At 40.5% G+C, this 8,161-nt stretch overlaps 1 pseudogene; it reads left to right on the top strand.

The window, feature by feature from the left end:
• Positions 1–290: 290 nt before the first annotated feature.
• On the top strand, positions 291–952 carry LOC123595648 (annotated as a pseudogene).
• Positions 953–8,161: the final 7,209 nt, after the last annotated feature.

Below are 8,161 nucleotides of genomic sequence, written 5' to 3'. Positions count from 1 at the left end.
AGGCTTGACTTCATAAGAATTCTGTTAGCAGTATGGACTGGCCAAGGGTGTTCTTTCCAGAGATTTGAGCCCCTTGGATACACCTGACACTGTCAGAATTACAGGGAACACAGCATTAGTCAAGATAAACAAGGTGCTGTTTTCACAACGCACACACTGGGAGAGGGGAGGCAGGAAGGCGCAAATAAAACACAGATAAAAGCATAACTTCAGATTGTGAAGGGCACCCCCCCCCACACACACACACACACAAATAGAGCACAATTGTGCTTTCTGCCTCAACTGCCACCATGATGCCCGTGACAAAGTTTCTGGTGAAAAGGGGCCAAAAAAAAAAAAAAAAAAAAAAAGGAAGAAAAGAAAAAGGAAGAAGCAGCAAGTTATGAAGTTTGCCTTTGACTGCACCCACCCTGGAGAAGAGGGAATCATGGAGGCTGCCAAATTTGAGCAGTTTGTTCAAGAGAGAATCAAAATGAATGGAAAATCTGGGAATCTCAGTTGGAGGGGCTCTAACCACTGAAAGGAACAAAAACAAGATTACAGTAACTTCTGAGGTGCTTTTTTCCAAATGGTGTTTGAGATAACTCATCAAAAAAATATTTGAAGGGTCACCTGAGTGGCTCAGTTGGTTAAGCATCCAACTTAGGCTCAGGCCATGATCTCATGGTTCCTGGGTTTGAGCCCCACATGGGGCTCTGCACTGATGGTGTGGAGCCTGCTTGGGATTGTTTCTCTCTCCCTCTCTCTCCGCCTCTTCCCCACTTGTGCATGCTCTCTCTCTCTTCCCCCCCTCCTCTCTCTCTCTCTCTCAAAATAAAGAAATAAACCTAAAAAATATATATATGAATAATCCCTGTGATTCATTGCAAGTAGTTGCTAACAGAAAAGAGAGTTACAAACTGTGTTATTCCGGATTAACCAGGATGAGAAAGAGGAGGAAGAGGTGGATTAAAACTCATTTTTCTGGAACATTTTGTATGAATTCTTGAATAAAACTTGGGAACAAAAAAAAATAGAGGACAATTGTGTGATAGAGAAAAATTGGCTTGGTGACTACTTAAAGTGAACTTCCTGATGTGGTGACATTTGAGCTAAGATCTGAATAAGAAAAAACCAAAGCCATATAAAGATGAAAACGGAGAGCGTTTTTGACAAAGGAAAGAGAAAAATCAAAGGTACTGTGGTGATCACAAGCTTGGCAACGCTCAAGTGACAAGAAGACCCTGGTGCTTGGGATAAGAATGTAACAATGTGGTTGTAAGTGAAGCAGAAGCAGGCAGGGGCTAGAGAATTTTAAGCAAGTAGGTGACAATAAAAATTACTTTTCAAAATGAACACTCTTACTGCTCTTTGAAAGGTAAATGGGGAGGAGGGGAAACAAGATGAGTTGTGAGGCTGTTGTGGGAATCCCTAAGGGAGGTGACATGGTTCTGTGTCGGAGGGTACAGAACTTCGGAAAGCAGAGCCAACAGGAGCTCCATCCAAAGAGATGTGAAGGATAAAGAAAAGAGAAACCAAGGATGGCTCCAGGTCTTTGAAAAACCAGGTTGTTTTACCAGAATGCAAGGAAAGGAAATTTTTTTCCCTTTCACTGATGTGTTCTAAGTGCCTTAATAGGCACTTTGTAGTACAAATTAGGCACTCAATAAATAGCTAATAATTTTGTTGAATACAAGATCTGGTAGAAGAAAAGAAAATATATTTTTATGCTGATCCAGCAGACCAGAGAAAAGTTGATGACAATGAAGAAGGAGATTATAACAGAAAAAAATCCCCAAGAAGGTAAGAAGAGGTAGGATTAAACGTATACGTGCAGCTGTTGGCATTTATATGTAACAGAGAGGAAAGTAGAGAACATGGTGGATGGTGGGGAGTGGATAGGTTGGTGTGAAAGCCTACAGCAGGGAAACTGGGAAGACGATTCATGTTAATCAAGAGGTGGAAATGGGAGTGGCCTAATGGCAAGATTATCTTTAATCTTCATTCAAAATCCCCAAAGGCTAGGATTTAAAGATCTAAAACAGGGGCAGCGGGATGGCTCAGTCGGTTAAGTGTCCAACTCTAGATTCCAACTCAGGTCATTATCTGAACACAGGTCATAAACTGTGGTTCATGAGATTGAGCCCTGTCAGCACTGACAGCATGGAACCTGCTTGGGATCCTCTCTCGCCCTCTCTTTTCCTTCCCTACTTGCTCTCTCTCTCAAAGTAAATAAATAAATTAAAAAAAAAAAAGATCTAAAGCATAAAAGCTATCCACCTCTATAAACTGGGCATATATTAACTGTAATTACACCTGAAAGCATACTGAAGACAGCATTCCTGATTTTCAAAGTGCACTTGAGAAACTGAACAAGAAGACCATGGGAGAAGGGAAGGGGGAAACGATAGTTACAAACAGAGAGGAAGGGAGGCAAACCACAAGAGACTCTTAAATACAGAGAACAAACTGAGGGTAGTGGGGGGAAGGAGTGGTGGACAGAGGGGAAAATGGGTGATGGGCATTGAGGAGGGTACTTACTGGGATGAGCACTGGGTGTTGTATGTAAGCAATGAATCACAGGAATCTACCCCAAAACCAAGAGCACATTGCGCACACTGTATGTTAGCCAAATTGACAATAAATTATATTTTTAAAAAATGAAAAGCAATAAATTATCCCAAAATATAAACAAACAAACAAACAAATAAATAAATAAGTTTAGTGACCATTATGGAAGCCCTGTATTTTGTGGAAAAAAGAAAAATAACTAACCAGCTTTTCCATGGCTAATACTTTTATTTCAATCCAAGAATCACAAATGGGGCTCCTATTTCCTCTTTCCCTCTCTGAATAGACTTTTGGGCATAAGTCCCATATCCCTGAGGCTGCAACTGGTGTCCCTCCTAGTGGACCAGCCCTTCTGGAAGAGCCAAGAAAGTTTCAAAAATGTCTTACTTGTTAAACCAATAAGAGTTGTGATGGCCAGATCCTGAAACAGAAACTGGTAATTTGAAAGGCTGTTTGTCTCCTGAAAAAAAAAGGAAAGCAGGTCAAAAATGTTGTGACCCTTTGGATGAAGTCTGACATCAGTTGCATTCATTTTTGTTCCTGCAACATGGGATTTTACAAGAAGGTGTGGCCAGTGTTCTGTTTGTGTTGGTACCAAAGATAAGGCTGTGAAACCCTCTCCAACCAGGAGGCCACCTTTGTGTGCTTTATAGGCTGGATCCTTTGTACATCAACATCCTCCTGTTGAGGGAGATGTCTTTACTAGATCCATCTCTGATCTCTTTTCTACCGGCTAGCAGAAAGTCAGGATTTGGTCTGGCACAACAGGACAGTGAGTTCCCAGTAGTAACAAGACACAAATGTGTGGTGATCTTACCCAAATTTTACCAGGGGAAAAAGAATAATTGAACCCACTATTTGCAGTCTTGGGTGTTACTAGCAAGTCCTGATAAGGCATCCTTGATATTCTTGGGGGAAAAAAGGTTAAGATCTTACTGATTTCATTTTTTTTTAATATATGAAATTTATTTTCAAATTAGTTTCCATACAACACCCAGTGCTCATCCCAAAAGGTGCCCTCCTCAATACCCATCACCCACCCTCTCCTCCCTCCCACCCCCCATCAACCCTCAGTTTGTTCTCAGTTTTTAAGAGTCTCTTATGCTTTGGCTCTCTCCCACTCTAACCTCTTTTTTTTTTTTTCCTTCCCCTCCCCCATGGGTTTCTGTTAAGTTTCTCAGGATCCACATAAGAGTGAAACCATATGGTATCTGTCTTTCTCTGTATGGCTTATTTCACTTAGCATCACACTCTCCAGTTCCATCCACGTTGCTACAAAAGGACATATTTCATTTTTTCTCATTGCCACGTAGTATTCCATTGTGTATATAAACCACAATTTCTTTATCCATTCATCAGTTGATGGACATTTAGGCTCTTTCCATAATTTGGCTATTGTTGAGAATGCTGCTATAAACATTGGGGTACAAGTGCCCCTATGCATCAGTACTCCTGTATCCCTTGGATAAATTCCCAGCAGTGCTATTGCTGGGTCATAGGGTAGGTCTATTTTCAATTTTCTGAGGAAACTCCACACTGCTTTCCAGAGCGGCTGCACCAATTTGCATTCCCACCAACAGTGCAAGAGGGTTCCCGTTTCTCCACATCCTCTCAAACATCTAGAGTCTCCTGATTTGTTCATTTTGGCCACTCTGACTAGCGTGAGGTGATATCTGAGTGTGGTTTTGATTTGTATTTCCCTGATGAGGAGTGACATTGAGCATCTTTTCATGTGCCTGTTGGCCATCCGGATGTCTTCTTTAGAGAAGTGTCTATTCATGTTTTCTGCCCATTTCTTCACTGGGTTATTTGTTTTTCGGGTGTGGAGTTTGGTGAGCTCTTTATAGATTCTGGATAATAGCCCTTTGTCCGATATGTCATTTGCAAATATCTTTTCCCATTCCGTTGGTTGCCTTTTAGTTTTGTTGGTTGTTTCCTTTGCTGTGCAGAAGCTTTTTGTCTTCATAAGGTCCCAGTAATTCACTTTTGCTTTTAATTCCCTTGCCTTTGGGGATGTGTCGAGTAAGAGATTGCTACAGCTGAGGTCAGACAGGTCTTCTCCTGCTTTCTCCTCTAAGGTTTTGATGGTTTCCTGTCTCACACTCAGGTCCTTTATCCATTTTGAGTTTATTTTGTGAATGGTGTGAGAAAGTGGTCTAGTTTCAACCTTCTGCATGTTGCTGTCCAGTTCTCCCAGCACCATTTGTTAAAGAGGCTGTCTTTTTTCCATTGGATGTTCTTTCCTGCTTTGTCAAAGACGAGTTTACCATACGTTTGTGGGTCTAGTTCTGGGGTTTCTATTCTATTCCATTGGTCTATGTGTCTGTTTTTGTGCCAATACCATGCTGTCTTGATAATGACAGCTTTGTAGTAGAGGCTAAAGTCTGGGATTGTGATGCCTCCTGCTTTGGTCTTCTTCTTCAAAATTCCTTTGGCTATTCGGCGCCTTTTGTGGTTCCATATGAATTTTAGGATTGCTTGTTCTAGTTTCGAGAAGAATGCTGGTGCAATTTTGATTGGGATCGCATTGAATGTGTAGATAGCTTTGGGTAGTATTGACATTTTGACAATATTTATTTTTCCAATCCATGAGCAGGGAATGTCTTTCCATTTCTTTAAATCTTCTTCAATTTCCTTCGTAAGCTTTCTATAGTTTTCAGCGTACAGATCCTTTACATCTTTGGTTAGATTTATTCCTAGGTATTTTATGCTTCTTGGTGCAGTTGTGAATGGGATCAGTTTCTTTATTTGTCTTTCTGTTGCTTCATTGTTAGTGTATAAGAATGCAACTGATTTCTGTACATTGATTTTGTATCCTGCGACTTTGCTGAATTCATGTATCAATTCTCGCAGACTTTTGGTGGAGTCTATCGGATTTTCCATGTATAATATCATGTCATCTGCAAAAAGCGAAAGCTTGACTTCATCTTTGCCAATTTTGATGCCTTTGATTTCCTTCTGTTGTCTGATTGCTGCTGCTAGAACTTCCAGCACTATGTTAAACAACAGCGGTGAGAGTGGGCATCCCTGTCGCGTTCCTGATCTCAGGGAAAAAGCTCTCAGTTTTTCCCCGTTGAGGATGATGTTAGCTGTGGGCTTTTCATAAATGGCTTTTATGATCTTTAAGTATGTTCCTTCTATCCCGACTTTCTCAAGGGTTTTTATTAAGAAAGGGTGCTGGATTTTGTCAAAGGCCTTTTCCGCATCGATTGACAGGATCATATGGTTCTTTTCTTTTTTTTTTTTGTTAATGTGATGTATCACGTTGATTGATTTGCGAATGTTGAACCAGCCCTGCATCCCAGGAATGAATCCCACTTGAGCATGGTGAATAATTCTTTTTATATGCCGTTGAATTCGATGTGCTAGTATCTTATTGAGAATTTTTGCATCCATATTCATCAGGGATATTGGCCTGCAGTTCTCTTTTTTTACTGGGTCTCTGTCCTGTTGAGGAATCAAAGTAATACTGGCTTCATAGAATGAGTCTGGAAGTTTTCCTTCCCTTTCTATTTCTTGGAATAGCTTGAGAAGGATAGGTATTATCTCTGCTTTCAACGTCTGGTAGAACTCCCCTGGGAAGCCATCTGGTCCTGGACTCTTATTTGTTGGGAGATTTTTGATAACCGATTCGATTTCTTCGCTGGTTATGGGTCTGTTCAAGCTTTCTCTTTCCTCCTGATTGAGTTTTGGAAGAGTGTGGGTGTTCAGGAATTTGTCCATTTCTTCCAGGTTGTCCAATTTGTTGGCATATAATTTTTCATAGTATTCCCTGATAATTGTTTGTATCTCTGAGGGACTGGTTGTAATAATTCCATTTTCATTCATGATTTTATCTATTTGGGTCATCTCCCTTTTCTTTTTGAGAAGCCTGTCTAGAGGTTTGTCATTTTTGTTTATTTTTTCAAAAAACCAACTCTTGGTTTCATTGATCTGCTCTACAGTTTTTTTAGACTCTATATTGTTTATTTCTGCTCTGATCTTTATTATTTCTCTTCTTCTGCTGGGTTTAGGCTGCCCTTGCTGTTCTGCTTCTATTTCCTTTAGGTGTGCTGTTAGATTTTGTATTTGGGATTTTTCTTGTTTCTTGAGATAGGCCTGGATTGCAATGTATTTTCCTCTCAGGACTGCCTTTGCTGCGTCCCAAAGCGTTTGGATTGTTGTATTTTCATTTTCGTTTGTTTCCATATATTTTTTAATTTCTTCTCTAATTGCCTGGTTGACCCACTCATTCGTTAGTAGGGTGTTCTTTAACCTCCATGCTTTTGGAGGTTTTCCAGACTTTTTCCTGTGGTTGATTTCAAGCTTCATAGCATTGTGGTCTGAAATTATGCATGGTATAATTTCAATTCTTGTAAACTTAGGAAGGGCTATTTTGTGACCCAGTATATGATCTATCTTGGAGAATGTTCCATGTGCACTCAAGAAGAAAGTATATTCTGTTGCTTTGGGATGCAGAGTTCTAAATATATCTGTCAAGTCCATCTGATCCAATGTGTCATTCAGGGCCCTTGTTTCTTTATTGACTGTGTGTCTAGATGATCTATCCATTTCTGTAAGTGGGGTGTTTTTTTTTATATATGAAATTTATTGTCCAAGTTGGTTTCCATAAAACACCCAGTGCTCATCCCAAAAGGTGCCCTCCTCAATACCCATCACCCACCCTCTCCTCCCTCCCACCCCCCATCAAACCTCAGTTTGTTCTCAGTTTTTAACAGTCTCTTATGCTTTGGCTCTCTCCCACTCTAACCTCTTTTTTTTTTTTCTTTTTTCTTTTTTCCTCCCCCTCCCCCATGGGTTCCTGTTACGTTTCTCAGGATCCACATAAGAATGAAACCATATGGTATCTGTCTTTCTCTGTATGGCTTATTTCACTTAGCATCACACTCTCCAGTTCCATCCACGTTGCTACAAAAGGCCATATTTCATTTTTTCTCATTGCCACGTAGTATTCCATTGTGTATATAAACCACAATTTCTTTATCCATTCATCAGTTGATGGACATTTAGGCTCTTTCCATAATTTGGCTATTGTTGAGAATGCTGCTATGAACATTGGGGTACAAGTGCCCCTATGCATCAGTACTCCTGTATCCCTTGGATAAATTCCTAGCAGTGCTATTGCTGGGTCATAGGGTAGGTCTATTTTTAATTTTCTGAGGAACCTCCACACTGCTTTCCAGAGCGGCTGCACCAATTTGCATTCCCACCAACAGTGCAAGAGGGTTCCCGTTTCTCCACATCCTCTCCAGCATCTATAGTCTCCTGATTTGTTCATTTTGGCCACTCTGACTGGCGTGAGGTGATACCTGAGTGTGGTTTTGATTTGTATTTCCCTGATAAGGAGCGACGCTGAACATCTTTTCATGTGCCTGTTGGCCATCCGGATGTCTTCTTTAGAGAAGTGTCTATTCATGTTTTCTGCCCATTTCTTCACTGGGTGATTTGTTTTTCGGGTGTGGAGTTCGGTGAGCTCTTTATAGATTCTGGATAATAGCCCTTTGTCCGATATGTCATTTGCAAATATCTTTTCCCATTCCGTTGGTTGCCTTTTAGTTTTGTTGGTTGTTTCCTTTGCTGTGCAGAAGCTTTTTATCTTCATAAGGTCCCA

This window comes from Leopardus geoffroyi (genome assembly GCF_018350155.1).
Source record: "Leopardus geoffroyi isolate Oge1 chromosome C2 unlocalized genomic scaffold, O.geoffroyi_Oge1_pat1.0 chrC2_random_Un_scaffold_44, whole genome shotgun sequence".
Lineage (NCBI taxonomy): Eukaryota > Metazoa > Chordata > Mammalia > Carnivora > Felidae > Leopardus > Leopardus geoffroyi.
This window is presented reverse-complemented; position numbering and strand designations above follow the sequence as displayed.